The sequence below is a fragment of the Prionailurus viverrinus genome, chromosome A3 (genome assembly GCF_022837055.1).
Source record: "Prionailurus viverrinus isolate Anna chromosome A3, UM_Priviv_1.0, whole genome shotgun sequence".
Classification (NCBI taxonomy): Eukaryota; Metazoa; Chordata; class Mammalia; order Carnivora; family Felidae; genus Prionailurus; species Prionailurus viverrinus.
The window spans coordinates 57,873,472-57,889,050 of NC_062563.1; the positions used below are offsets into that span (position 1 = coordinate 57,873,472).

General features: G+C 42.0%; 1 non-coding gene across 1 annotated transcript; it reads left to right on the plus strand.

Annotated features, from left to right (window-relative positions):
- Positions 1–3,345: 3,345 nt before the first annotated feature.
- On the plus strand, positions 3,346–3,451 carry LOC125163127 (U6 spliceosomal RNA). Its single transcript, XR_007151295.1, has one exon. It is a non-coding gene; the product is annotated as a U6 spliceosomal RNA (small nuclear RNA).
- The last annotated feature ends 12,128 nt before the right edge of the window (positions 3,452–15,579 follow it).

Here is a 15,579-nt window from a genome sequence, read left to right on the forward strand (position 1 = left end):
TCTTGCGGTCCGTGAGTTCAAGCCCTGCGTCGGGCTCTGTGCTGACAGCTCAGAGCCTGGAGCCTGTTTCAGATTCTGTGTCTCCCTCTCTCTGACCCTCCCCCGTTCATGCTCTGTCTCTCTCTGTCTCAAAAATAAATAAATGTTAAAAAAAAATAAAAAAAATAAAAAAGTAACTAAAATTCTGATTTTTTTCAATCAATTCCAAGAAAAATTTCAAAAATACAAAATAAGGAGTTGGTTTTGAGCAAAAGAAATCCAATATCCTCAAATCTCTTGTTCCGCTGTCCTTCTGGCAGGCACTGCACTTCACAGAGGGAGGCAAGGTAAGTACATTTTTTGTTCTGCATGCTTAATGTATAAAGTATCCCCACTTCCCTCAAGAAACAGTATCATATCTAAAACACTTTGATGAACACTGAATATTAAAACATTATATGACACTACAGACATCGAAAGAAGCAGACACAAATGCATGCTCTTCAATTTCTCAGTATGTTCAGAATATACCACAGCATTGATAATACGAAGACAAATGTTTGGATTTATTTTTAAATTGAAAATTCTTCTGGTTGTTCTTCACTGAGGGGCGTTAGCGGTGAAGAGGTGATCAGCTTGCCGCTGAACGAAATGTGTCTGGCACGTTCTTGGTGTCTCCCCTCCACCTGAGTAAATCAAGCCGAATGTCTGCTTTTTCTTTGTGTGTTCCCAAGTCTGGTGGAAAACGGCAAAGTCATTAAGATGTGAGACATGACAAATTCACAGTCCCCCACCACTCCTGGGACCTTAACGCTGCCGGGAGAACAATGAGGTTTTCTTCATTTTCTCTCCCAGTTTTTGTGTTTGTTTTTGTTTTTGTTTTCAAACCTTTACTTTCCTAAAGAATAATGCTTCACCTCCTTCCCATACCACTCTATCCTCCTTAAAGAGAGAGAGAGAGAGAGAGAGAGAGAGAGAGAGAGAGAGAAACCATCAAGAACCCTCTCACCCACACCGTATCAACCGTTCATTTGTTTCCATACTGTCTCTTTATCTTGTCCTACTGGGGGGGTGGGGGTGGGGGGCAGTTCCTACCCAAATTTTATTCTTGTTTCTGAGCTTCAAATTTCCTTCCCTTGGGTCTTATCAGGACCATCACCATATTGATTTTTCTCTTGTTCTTTGCCATTTAGTCTCTCCCTCCCTGAAAGCAGGCATACACTCTTCCTCCATGATCTTCCTTCCTATGGCTTTGGCTGCACATTCTTAGCTTCCCTGGCAAGATCCCTTCGCCTGCCCGCCCTTTCCTTGTTGAGCTGTTGGCTGATATCCCTCCTCATTCCGCCCTCTTCGTGTATTCTCCATGAGCATTTTCACCTTCTCTGCTGGTGTCCAAGTCCGATATACCCGTGACACATAAATCTACCACCAGCCCTAAATTCTCTACTAAACTTCAGGCTCATGTTTACCTCTAACTGCAAGACAGTGCCTCCTGGATATCTCACAAGTGTGAAAAATAAGACAATAGGCCCCAAACAGAGGCACTTCTGCTAAATCCCATGTCATGGAAGCAAGACTTAATTTAATTACAGTCTCAGCTCTCCCAGAAATGGAATCTTAAACCAGTCCATCAGGAATCACCTAACCGGCACTAATTAGGTAATCTGCCAGAGAAAGCCCTGTCATCCCCCAAAGGAAAGTAACCCTGCCATAACTTTGCACACGCTAATGTGCCTCTTTCCCACCTTCCTTGTTCCAACTCCTTTCTGCCCATGTAAGTCTTCCATTTTGTAAGGTTCCTCAGAGCTTCTCTCTGTCTTTTAGATTGGATGCCACCTGATTTGAATTGACTTTTGCTTAAATAAGCTCTGAAAATATTTAACATACCTCAGCTTATCTTTTAACATAGGTAACTCAATATTTTAGAATAAAATTTGTTATCTCTTCCCACTATCAATCCAACATGACCCTTTCCTCTAATTCTGATTTCATTAAGTGTAAAACCATCTGTTGGATTAGTCATGAAACTTAGGCACTATTCTTGATTTCTCACTCTCCCTCATCCTAGACAGAGTAAAACTCCAAGCCCTTCCCCCGGGGCTCCAAAATGTCACTGGAATCTATCCACATATCTCCACCTCTGCCGCGTCTATGCTGGTTGATGCCCTGCTTCCTCCGGCTTAGACATTGCAGTAGCCTCCCTGCCTCCTGTTTCCCTACGTCTTCCATCCACTCTTCATTCTGGGCCACGGTCACCTCTCCACTGAAACTCCACTCAAACTGCATCTACCTACTGTCAGTTCTAAGTCAGCTTGCCCTCCATTTGTTGGTTAGGCTTTACCTTAGGTCTCATTTTCTTTGTAAAACCTTCACACCATGACTCTGGGTAAGCTGTCCTTCTGATGGCCCCCTAAAGCATCCTATTGAACTGAAATTTCCTACTCAGTTGTCTGTATCCAACGCTGAATTTCATAAGTTCTTCCTGTCTTGATCACTCTTGTGGTTCTAGAACCTGGCACCCAGTACCTGGCATAGAGGAAATATTATAAATAATTATTGAATAAATTCCTGAATTCGTAAATAAATGGTTTTAGGACTAGTTGAATACTAAATGGAATAAGTTGGGCTGAGGGAGGGAAATCAAACACTCAGCAAGGCAGTTATGAGGGCAAAATGGTCGATGGATTATTCCTAATGTCTCTTTTCCATCATAAATTATTTAAAAATGTGTTTACACACTTATGACTTTCACATGTTTGCAACAGATTTCACTGAGTCTTATTCTTCGCTTTTCCCTGTATCTATGCCACTTGTCAAGTAATTTTGCAAAGCTTACTAACCATGGGCAGGGCACGTGTCCCACCTCAGCTCTGATTTCAACCATGACAGATGCTTTGGTCCACAGGTAGATGTGAAAGTAACACAGTGTTGGTCTGAGTCTAAGACCCAAGAGGTCTTGCATGTTTCTGCTGGTCTCTTTGTGCCTCAGCCACCGCCATGAAAAGAATATGGCTGTGCCAATGCACTGGTTCCAGGAGGAGAGTATGAGACCCAGGGAGCAAAATGATGCAGCCAAGGTGCTTCAGCTGACCCCAGCCTAGGTCAGCTGACCCCAACTGACTTGTAGCCTTGGTTTCTATATAAATGCCTATTGTTTGAAGTCACTATGTTTTAGAATAGTTTTTTATACCAAACTTTTGTGGTGGCAGTAACTGCCTGGTCTATCTGCTACTTGAATGTTTGGGTATTCCAGAGATGGTTATGAAATGTACTTGCCATTGTCCATTAAAAAATAATCATTTTGGAAAAAATATTTATGGTACATACATCTAACGAAAGAGTTGAATCCAAAATACATAAAGAACTGTGCTCACTTTGGCAGCACATCTACTAAATTGGAATGACGCAGAGTAGATTAGCATGACCCCTGTACACAGATGACATGCAAATTTGCAAAACACATAAAAAAAACCCCTCATAATAAAAAGTACAAACAACCCAATTTAAAATGACACCCCCTCACACTTGAACAAATATTTCACAAAACACGGTATGCAAATAGCCAGTAAGCAAATGAAAACGAGCTCTACGTCATTAACCATAAGAGGATGCAAATTAAAACCATGGTGAGATACCTTTCACAGGTGCTAGTGGGCTATTCTCAAAACACCTAACAAAACAGACATTTGTGAGTATCTGAAGTGACTAGAAGTCTCATCTATTGTGGGTAGATGTCGAGGAATGTCCAACCACACGGAAGAACTCCTTTGCAATTTCTCGTAAAGTTAAACAGTTACTTTACTTTACATAAAGTAAACAGTAAAGAAGTAAGGACGATGTGTACACAAAAAGATGTAGAGAAGAATGTTCATAGTAGCCTTACTCATAATTGCCTCAAATTCGAAATGGCCCAAATAACCATCAACAGGTGAATGGACAAACACATTGTGGTAAACTCATAGAGTAGAATGCTTCTTAGTAAAAAGAAATGAACTATTGACACACACAACAATTTGGATCAACTTCAGAAACATTATATCAAGCCCCCTCCACCAAAAAAGCACAAATTGTGTGATTCAATTCATATGACTTTCAGTATAAGCAAAACAAATCTATGTACTAGAAACTAGAGTTGTTATTGTTATTGTTGTTGTTGTTGTTGTTGTTTTCCCTGACAGGAAATGGTGCAGAACTGACCAGAAAGAAGTGTGAGAGGATTTTCTGGGGTTTTGGAAATGTTTTCTATTTCCATAGGTTGTGGTTAAATGGGTGTATGCCATCGACAAAACTCTTCAGAATGAGTCCTTAAGATCTATGTATTGTACGTAAATTATACAGCTACATCCGTAAAAGATTGTTCTGGCCAAAGGGGATGGCGAAAATATATACGTAGATGAGAAAGAAAGAGACACACATACAGAGAAAGAAAGAGAAATAATCAAAACTCAAACTACACTTCAAGAGGGCAGTTGCAGTGTTTTGTAACCATTTGATAAGGGAAGGTGCTCTCCATACACACCATTTAATAACAAAAGGAAACAGTGCTTTTTATGGAGGGCATGTAATATTTGTGAAATGAATGGCTGCTACAGATGGTCCTGAGGCAGCCACAGTGAGATCTCCTGGAGTAAGAAGAATGCTGAAGCCCACAGAGGATACAGGAGACTACAGTTTTGGTGGCAAGACATTGCTGTACAAGCTGGCGTGCAATAGGTAGACTCTTGAGACTCACTCGACGCTTTCCTGCCCAACGGGGTACACACTTAGAACTCTCGAGACTTCAGGTTTCCTTGAATCGAATGGCTTTCACCTGGGCTCTGCACCTGGGCTCAGAACATCGGACCATGGGCAGCTGCATCTACTCACGAGGCACAGATATTTTTGTTTGGTACTGTCTTTGGTGCTAGTGTAAGGAAGGGAAAAAAAGCCTCTTCCCCATCCCCTCCGAGGGTCTCCAGCTGGAGCCTGAAAATGACTGACCAAGGACCGATGAACAAGAGAAGAACAGAGTTTGTTAACGTGGGCAGCATGCATGCATGTGGGAGAAACTCAGTGATGGGTAATTCAACGTTTTTATTTATTTTTGGGACAGAGAGAGACAGAGCATGAACGGGGGAGGGGCAGAGAGAGAGGGAGACACAGAATCGGAAACAGGCTCCAGGCTCCTAGCCATCGGCCCAGAGCCTGACGCGGGGCTCGAACTCACGGACCGTGAGATCGTGACCTGGCTGAAGTCAGACGCTTAACCGACTGCGCCACCCAGGCGCCCCAGTGATGGGTAATTCAAAGAGGTGGTTTGAACTTGCACCTAAATGGCATCTTAACAAAGAAGGACAAATTTGTAGGGAAGTGACAAGACACAGGGAAAGGGTTTCTGGCTTCTAGGGACTTCCAACTGTGGGAAGGCAACGTGGGAGAAACCAGTGGAAAGGAAGGGCCACCTTAGCAAGGTTTGGTTGCACAGGTCCCCTTCGGTGCTGATTTTCCTTCTTCTGCGTGACCATAGAGTTTCTCCGGGAGAGGGGATTTGGGGCAGTTTTCATTTTTAGAAGTTTCTGCTTTGAGTTAGATAAGAGAAGTTCTGAAAAGGCTTCTTTCTGCATCTCTTGATTCTCCGTCGTACCAAAGCTGCACATTTGGGGATGGCACGTTCTGATCCTCCGCACTAGCTAATCAACTGAAATGAAAAGTATTCCTATGCCACTGACCTTGGAACCTGGAGATCGACAAGCTTCAGTTCTCCTTCCTATGTTCCAGAGTGGAAAGAGGGAATCCCAAGCAGGCTCCTTGCTGTCAGCACAAAGCATGATGCAGCGCTGGACCCCACAAACCGTGAGATTATGACCTGAGCCGAAGTCAGATGCTTAACCGACAGAGCCACCCAGGAGCCCCCTTAACGAGAGCCGATACTATTGCCTTCTAGATGGGTCCACTTTGATCATTCTCCTTTTGTAATTTAGATTGAGTACTTTGCGTAATACCATAGGTGAATTCCTGAGGAAATTGTACATAAGCCATGATCAAATAATTTTCATGTACTGGAAAGACTCACTATTTAACAGATTCACTATTTAGAGGAAAATTAGATGGAACCTGTCTCTATAATTGTGCCAGCGTTCCTGGTTTCAAGCAGAAGGAATACATTGATTTCCTCAAAGAGGAAATGGATGCATTGGAGAGACAGCTGGCGCTCAGAGTGGTTAACAGCTTATATTCCAAACCGGACCACGGCCACCAAGCTCTGAGGTGCTGTGTGGTAAGAACCACAGTCAGAGTCACAGCATAGGTAAGGGACACTGACACAGCAGCTGCCCCCATGATGGCTATGGCTTCAACCAGCGCTCTTGCTCGTGGGTCATTCTCCCAAGTATCAGCATCCCCCAGAGGGTCCAAATGTCCCAAGGACTGTCCCCTGCATGGGACCCCCCAGCTTTTCTGAGTGGGGAGTTGGGTGATTTGGACCCCACAGTTTCCATAGGAAGACTTACACTCTACATCCTAACCCAAAGATGCAGGGAGGTGCAGTTCTCCAAAGGATAATCCTTGGGTGCCTGGGAAGGACGAAAAGGACTGACAGTGGGAGCTGGCAGCCCAAAATTGACAAATGACAACCAGAACTTCGTTCTTAATTGAGGAATATCAAATTGATTCGGCATGGAGATGTAGTTTCTTTTAGGTATAGGACTGGCAAAAAAAGTTACAGCATCCATAGTGAGTATTGTTACTAAGGGTGTGGAAAGCATTCTCCTATTCTGTGGATTAGCATGTAAACTGATATAATGTATTTAGGGGACAATTTGGAATTTCTATCAAAATTAAAAAAAAATGTAATGTTTTTTATTTATTTTGAGATAGAGCACGAGCCGGGGAGGGGCAGAGAGAGAGGGAGACATAGAATCTGAAGCAGGCTCCAGGTTCTGAGCTGTCAGCGTGGAGCCTAACGCAGGGCTCAAATTTGTGAACCGTGAGATCATGACCTGGGCTGAGGTTGGACACTCAACCAGCTGAGCCATCCAGGTGCCCCTACAATTTCTATCAAATTTAAGACTAAGTAATCTCTTTGAACCCACAATTGACCTTCCAAGACTGAAAAGCAGTCTTAATGCATACCTGCAAAAGGGATTTACGGTGTTGGCAAAGTTGTTTATAAAGAAGATAGAGAAGAAACAATTTAAATTAAGCGTTCATCAATAGAAACATTGTCGGGGAGCCTGGGTGGCTCAGTGGCTTGAGCGTCTGACTTCGGCTCAGGTCATGACCTCACGGTTCCTGGGTTCAAGCCTTGTGTGGGACACTGTGCTGACAGCTCAGAGGCCGGAGCCTGCTTCAGATGCTGTGTCTCCCTCTCTCTGTCCCTCCCCCTCTCACACTCTGTCTCTCTCTCAAAAATAAATAAACATCAAAAAAAATATTTTTAAATAGAAACATTGTCAAATAAATTATGGTACCTCCAAACAGTTAAACAATGCATAGCTTTTAAAAACTTTGTAGATATGAAAAGATTGCATTCGTTAAAGTAAAAATGTTAAAAACAAGGGGCGCCTGGGTGGCTCAGTCGGTTAAGCTGCTGACTTCGGCTCAGGTCACTACCTCGCGGTCCGTGAGTTCGAGCCCCGCGTCGGGCTCTGTGCCAACAGCTCAGAGCCTGGACCCTGTTTCAGATTCTGTGTCTCCCTCTCTCTCTGACCCTCCCCTGTTCATGCTCTGTCTCTCTCTGTCTCAAAAATAAATAAACGTTAAAAAAAAATTTAAAAATGTTAAAAACAAAAGGTTTAATAAAAGGGAGGCATATGTAACATCTATGCTTGTATACATGAGTAGAATTTCCTTACAGGATTCACAAGAACCTGAGTTGGGTGAGTTAAATTTGAATCACAGACAAACAATGAGTAATTGTTTAGTGAGAGTATGTCTGGCTTGTTTATCTGAAATTCAAATTAAACTGGGCACCCTATCCAGAGGAGTATTTTAAGGAAAAGTCCCATGAAACTTTGTGTCAAGGTATTGCTGAGGACAGGGATGCCTGTGTGGCTCAGTCAGTTAAGCCTCTGACTCTTGGTTTCAGCTCAGGTCGCGATCTCACAGTTCTTGAGTTTGAGCCCCGCATAGGGCTCTGTGCAGTTAGCTTGGGATCTTCTCTCTCCTCTCTGCCCCTCCCCTGCCAGTGTTCTCTCTCTCTCTGTCTCTGTTTCTCTCTCTTTCTCTCAAAATAAATAAACTTAAAAAAAAAAAGATATTGTTGAGGACATTGTTTATTCTATCATGTAGTTTCTTTTTCAAAAGGAGACCAAACATAAGCGTTTTGGTTTTTTTGGTTGTTGTTCGGGTCTAAATGCCAGGAAGAATCTTCTGTGAAATGCGTTTATTTCTATCTTAGAGTCTGAGCAGGAGCACTTGACCAGGTTACTGTCTTCACTGTGGCTGCTGGCAGGTTCGAGCCACATTTGTCGCCCAGACACGTGGAAGAGAGCACATCAATACTTGGTTTATGCAAACGTTTAGGCTTTTTTCTGGCTTCATTTTCTGACCCTCTCTTTAGTTTCCTTTATTCTGTTGCTTCTGCTTTATGATTGTTATCCTCTTGGGTTTTGTATCATTTTTAGCACTTTTTAAAAGTCTTGGAGACAGGGTGTGTGAAGAAAAATAAATACGCTAACCCTGAAGTCTTACAAAAATAGTTTGGTAATGTGATAGGGAATTCTTTGTGTTGGATTCCATCTACAATGGTTTTATGGCTAAAGGTTTATTTACCGTTATTAGGGGATCTACAACATAGGCCCATTTTGAAGGTGGTCCCATGGTCGAATCCCCCAGACCCTCAATGGAGTGAGAATCCAGCACGTTTTCATTCTTCATTCGGGGAAGAAAATGTTCTCTTTCTTCACCTGGCTGCTGTATACCCTTTCCTCTATTGCCACCACTAAAATTATCTTTTTGTTTAAAGAACATTTGTGTTAATATCGTATTTCTATTCAAATAAACACTCTACCTCCTGTTTCTTCTTTAACCTCTAAGTTATCAGTATGCAGATAAACAATTTTATACCTTGTTGTTAGAGGGGGAAATGGGGCCACTGTCCATATGGGATGCTTGACGTGGAGCCCCATCTGAGAGCCGAGTTAATTAGGCAGAATGTTAATTGATTCGGTCGGTGCAAAGGTTGGAAGTGAACACTTAGTTTAGCGCTAGTCTCCAAGTTAACTCTTAGCCTGCTGCTCCCCGGTAGCATAAGTGTTTATGATTTGGTGACAGTAATCCCATTTGTACTTGCTTCATAGGATCAAGTTTTCTCACCTCTAATTTCTTAAGTAGTTGTCACCTTGACTGTGGCATTAATGGCAGTGTCTTTCATTTCTTCTTCCCTCTGAGTTTACACCAAGCATGCATCAGGACATAAACAATAAGAACAAATACAAACTAAAAGTGAGAAGAGGTTTTTTTTTTAAGTTTGTTTTTTTGAGAGAGAGAAGGGGGGGGGGGAGGGCAGAGAGAGAGGGAGACACAGAATCCGAAGCAGGCTCCAGGCTCTGAGCTGTCAGCACAGAGCCCGATGCGGGGCTCAGACTAATGTGCCATGAGATCATGACCTGGGCCAAAGTCAGACACTTAACCGACTGAGCCACTCAAGCACCCCAAGAAGGGTTTTTAAAATCTACCCTAAAGCCCTGTGACTTTGTCTTCTAAAATGCAGTGTGGGGTTCTTTTTAATTGCCTTGATTGGAACGCCTTGGTGGCTCCTGAAAAATCAATCTGTAGCATAAACATTGCAATCTTTGCATGTTGAAAAACTAGGAAAATCATTCAAAAGAGTGAATTTAAGCTTGTGTCTCTGGTCTCTGGACACGAAGAACCAAAAGAATCAGAGGAGTTAACGAAAGTGCCGGGACGGGCTCCTCACAGAGACAGACCCATAGTGCTGTTCTGCTTCCCATTTGCCCCAAGCTCCTCTGACATTATTTCCTCCTCGGTTTCCTCCGAGACTGGGACCGGCTCACATTCCAACCCCAACGTGACTGTTGTTCCAAGAGGTCCTGCTGGAATTCCCCACTGCACTTTCTGGTTTCATCGAGAGAGGTCACTGTGGCACTGCTACTGATAGCGCAGCCTATCCAGCTGGCAGAACGAGGGGAAAATGCAGTCAGTCAACAACCACGTATTGGATGTTATCAGGCACCACTGCCAGGCGGCAGGAACGAAGAGACGCAGAAAGGAGGCGATCCGCGTGGCCCCGGAAGGGAGGGGAGTCGGAAAAGAGGACACGTGGAAATACGCTCCAACAACGGATATGTGCCCGGCCTCAGTGGCAAAAACATCCATGTCCTGTTTACATTTGGTAGGTTTTGCCTTGAACTGCATTCTGGCAAAGTCTTATGCACGAAGAACTGCTTTTAAGAGGTTCGATAACTTGCGTCATGTTAATTCTGTATCGCAAAATACCTTGGAGTCGTGTCTTCAAAGAAGCAAGTCAGCCACAGCAACAAAAATTCCACAAATCTCTTTTTTTGAGAAATACACTAGGCTGGGTTAGTATTACCTTTCACCATCGGTGGTTTGTAAGCAGGTGACAGCGAAACTCTCTATCCATTGCTTTCCCCTGAGCAGTGAGGTGGAGGCTCTTTTAAAAATCCCCATCCCTAGGCTTCATCCCAGGCCAATTACATCAGAACCTTTGGCACAGGGGGCAACACTGGGGTCTTAGAAAGCTCCAGGAGACTCCAGTGCACACCCACGACTGACAGCCAGGGCCCTAGGAGGTCCTCAGCTCTGGTCATCAAACTAGGTTCTTGTCCAACACTGAGAAGGAGATTTTAGAAATGATTTTTTAAAGTCTATTTCATGGAAACTGCTTGACAAACGAAGGGTCATTTGGTTCTAAAATGTTATAAAATTGCACAAACTAAAAGTGGGCTTTGGCCACAGTTAGTTTCAAGGAAACGATGGAGTCGTGAGCGGGTAACCCTTCTGAAGGTTGCCAATGATTATCTGTGGGTCATGTGAAATGAGTTTTATGTCAATACAGTAGAAGCTGTTTTGTGTGGTTAAGTACTTTTGCCTGGTTAAATAAGCAAACAAAGGTGGAATCGGGAAAGGAGCAGAGTCTGATTTGCTTTGTGCTACCCAGATAAGTGGCCTCCCTTTCTCTGGGTTTGATCTAGAATAGAAACTGTCTCTCCCGCCTCCGCCCCTGGTCTGTAATGAACAGATGCAGATTGTTAAAACTTAAGATCTAGCGTATTAGTTTGTGTCACAAGTACGGGTCCATGGCTTGATTTTTATGACTTCTCTCTTGAGCAGTGTCTATCCTTCTCATTGAAGTGAGCTTTGAGCTCTGCAAACACTGCCTGATTAGAATTGGTATCATTAAAAAAGATTGTTTTAAACATTTGTTTATTGAAATCTGTAGTGATTTATTTTTTCAATTTTTTTAATGTTTATTTATGTTTGAGACAGAGAGAGACAGAGCATGAGTGGGGGAGGGGCAGAAAGAGGGGGAGACACAGAATCCGAAGCAGGCTTCAGGTTCCCAGCTGTCAGCACAGAGCCCAACACAGGTCTCAAACTCACAAGCTGTGATATCATGACCTGAGCCGAAGTCGGACGCTTAACCGAGTCACGCAGACGCCCCTGTAGTGATTATTTTTAATGCATAAAAGTTGCTAAAATATTTTTCCACTACATTATGGACACAGTATGTGAAGAGTAAGAGGAAGTAAAGATGTCTGAGTAAATTGAAAATTGTTCAATTCCATTCATAGTGAAAGATCTCAAGTGAAAGCAGTAATGAAGTTCATTTCCTCTATTAAGTTGTTTTTAAAGTTACAGTATGTAGTACAGGTGAAAATATAAATGGAACTGGTATATCTGTCCAATCCTGAAGACCATATAGTGTGGCAGAAAATGTTTGAAAAATAATTTGACAATACTTATAACAGCTTTAAAATAATCTGACATTACTTATAACAGCTTTAAAAATATCTATACCTAAGTAATAGGAATCAAATAATATTAATATAATATACAATTTTTTTAAAGATTACAAACAAATTTTTTAAATTTAGTTTTAGAGAGAGAGAGAAAGCGTGAGTTGGGGAGCAGCACGGAGAGGGAGAGATAGAGAGGGAGACAGAGAATCCCAAGCAGGCTCCGTGCTGTCAGTAACAGAGCCCAGCACGAGGCTCGATCTCACAAACCATGAGTATGGATACTTAACCAACTGAGCCATCCGGGTGCCCCTCCCCACACTGTTTTTAATATTGTGGTTAAATACTATGGAGGAATAGTAAATTTTATGACGTACGTGATGTTCACTGACGGGAAACTCTACCTTATAAACTGGAAAACGGTAAGTTAAAAAAAAATTAAAAAAAAAAAAGGGGGGGTGCCTGGGTGGCTCAGTCAGTTGAGCGTCAGACTTCAGCTCAGGTCATGATCTCACAGTTTGTGAGTTTGAGCCCCGCCTCGGGCTCTGTGCTGACAGCCCAGAGCCTGGAGCCTGCTACGGGTTCTGTGTCTCCCTCTCTCTCTGCCCCACCCCCGCCCCATTCATGCTCTGTCTCTCTCTGTCTCAAACATAAATAAACATTAAAGAAAAAAATTTTTTTAACTGGAAAATGGAGAATAAGGGAAGTAAACTAAGTGAAACATCAGAACCAGTTCAAATTATAGAACCACTTTAAAACATAATAAATACAAAAATATATAAGGTAATATGTAATATGTAAATTATAATATAAATATAAAAAATAAAAAGTCATTTTAAAATTCACACAAAGTAATACCTTTTCTGGTGACAGATGGTAACTACACTCCCTGTGTGAACACTGTGTAATGTATGTAATTGTTGCATCACTGTGTTGTGAACCTAAAGGGAAAAAATTAAAATTAGGAAATAGAGAAAGGGTGTATTTTTATTTAAGTATCCACCAATGAAAATATTTGGAAAATAATTGAATCTAAATGCCTACCAATATATTATGTAAGTCATATCTACATATAAGTCATATCTACATATTAACATCTACATCTAGATATGTAGATGTTATGTATTAACATTTACATCTACATCTAGATATGTAAGTCATATCTACATATGATTGAGATATGTTGATATGTGAAAGCCATTACTTTTATAACGTAAAAATTCTCTGTGAAGCAACAGAGCAAAAGCTCGTGCCGTATGTGTGATCGAGAATGAGTTGACACAAAGCTCAAGGAACAAAAATGAGTTACTTGAGATCCGGATAAGGGTGAGAGAAAGTCAAGCAGCATGCAAGCTTTGCTATAAAAGAGGTGACAATTATTACCGGACTTGAGTTGCAGAGGCAATAATTTATACTGGAGGATCGATAAGGTTCTGGAATGAAGGAGGAAGCATCTCAAATGAATTCTGAGAGGATGCTATCAAGCAGGTGGATATTTGCGTATGTAAAGTTGGTTAACAAGCTGTAGAACATAGGTCAGTCAAAGGGAGAAATATCTGTGTGCAGAAGGCACATGGGAGAAGAGTAAACTATTTTATTGAGGAAGAAAGTTCATTCCATCTTATTCATTCATTCAATCAATCTACCAATATTTATTGAGCAGTTACCTGGAAATCACACTTCCAGGCGTTCTGGTTACAATGGTGAAAGAGACACAGTCCTTGCATTTCATGGGGTTATATTCCAGAGCCTGAGACAGGAAAGAAGTGTTGGATTAACAAAAGTGCTGTGAATGTATATTGGGTACACTAATATTGGGTAATTCTGCTTCCAAACATTTATTATTACATTTAATGGCAATAATAACCTTACGAAGTGGGAATTCTATGTCCGGCTCCTTTAAATTAGCTTGATGAAGGAGTTACAATCTAGATATCAACACCCAAACTAAAACTGCATCCTGTAAGTAAATTTCCAACAGAAGAATAAGGACCCGCAGGATGAGGGGATTATAACCTCTTTGCAGATGCATATAAACAAATGGTTTTTCAGTCATGAGACTTTGGGCCCCTCCTGTGTCTGATCTTTAGGAATTTACTTGAACTTTGAGAGTTAGTATCAAGTCCTGCCTTCCCTATTTAAGAAAAACCATTTCATTTAATGAAGAACTATTTTTTGGTACCTACAATAGGTTGAGCATGTTGTTAAGCCCTGGAGACACCAGTAAAATAAATCCTGCTCTGTCTTCAAAGAGCATGGAGTCTAGTGGAGAAGACCCAAGACTGAGTGGTCAGTGCTGATAACAGTGCTCTCCAAAACCAAATCAGGGAACCAGAGCCAGCTTCCTGAGGAGGTATGATTTGAATAGGGTTTTGAGGGGTGAGTAAGAGTTAGCCAGATTAAAACAAAGTGTGGCGTGGTAGAAAACATCACAGAGCCTGAAGCAGGGCTCGAACCCAGGAATGATGAGATCATGACCTTAGCTGAAATCAAGAGTCAGACCCTTAACGGAGCCACCCAGGCACCCTGAGTGATTTTTTTAAAAAAAGCAAAGTGGGGCCCCTGAGTGGCTCAGTGGGTTGAGCATCTGGCTCTTGGTTTTGGCTCAGGTCATAATGTCACAGTAAGCGGGTTCAAGTCTGGTGTCAGGCTCTGCTGACAGCACGGAGTCTGCTTGGGATTTTCTCTCTCTCCCTCTCTCTCTGCCCATCCCCTGCTCATGCACGAGCTCTCTCTCTCTCTCTCTTTCTCTGTCTCTTTCTTTCTCTGTCTCTCTCTCTCTCAAAATAAATAAATAAATAAACTTTTTAAAAAATTTAAAAATTAAAAGAAAAAGAAATGCCTTTGGATGAGATTATACTGGTCTCTTTCAAATGTTAGAGAGAGGTTAATGATGTTAGTGTCTGAACATTTAATTTTCTTTAATTATTTCTTCATATAGCCAACATGCATCAATGTCTCAAGAATGTTCTTTAAAATTTTGCATGAATTACTTGCTAATAATAAATCGTCTATATTGAATCTATAACTTGTTAGGTAATATATTTACTTTACCTTGCAAAATGATCTCCTCCAAGTTATGATAGGTCTTTTTTCTTTAGGAGATAAGGCCACATTGTTTTGCTTTTATGCACATGTTTTTCAGTGACTCTGAATCGAGAAGCTAGCACTCAGTGATCCCTATGGTGCCAACTGGTTCTCAGACTATGGCCCTACTGGGGAATTTTTGACTTTCCAGATATATAGAATCTAATTATTTATTGTGCCTTCTGTGAAACCTTCTGAACTGTTTTAATCTCTGCAGTTTCTTTTCCAGATCTGCTATGTTTTCCTTAAAGTGTGGTAACCAGCTCCACATGACATACTTCTAGAGGGCCATTTCCCCAAGGGTACAAAGCCTATCTTTGAGAAACGAAGGCAGAACAAGTGAGAGTTTGTTTGCCATGTGACCAATACTCCCCCAAAGAACCTAAGTCACCACCAGGGATTCAGTGCATGGTGCCCCAGAGCTTAGCTTCCCTTGGGAGGTGGGGGAGGAGGCAGCACAGGCAAAGGGGAGAAAGAAAGAAAGAAAAAGGGGGCTGAGCACAGGCAAGGCCAGGAAAGAGGGTGAGCATCCAAATCAGAATTAGCTATGTAGTCCTGCAGGTTACACGGAACCTTCTGGTTTACCCAAGAT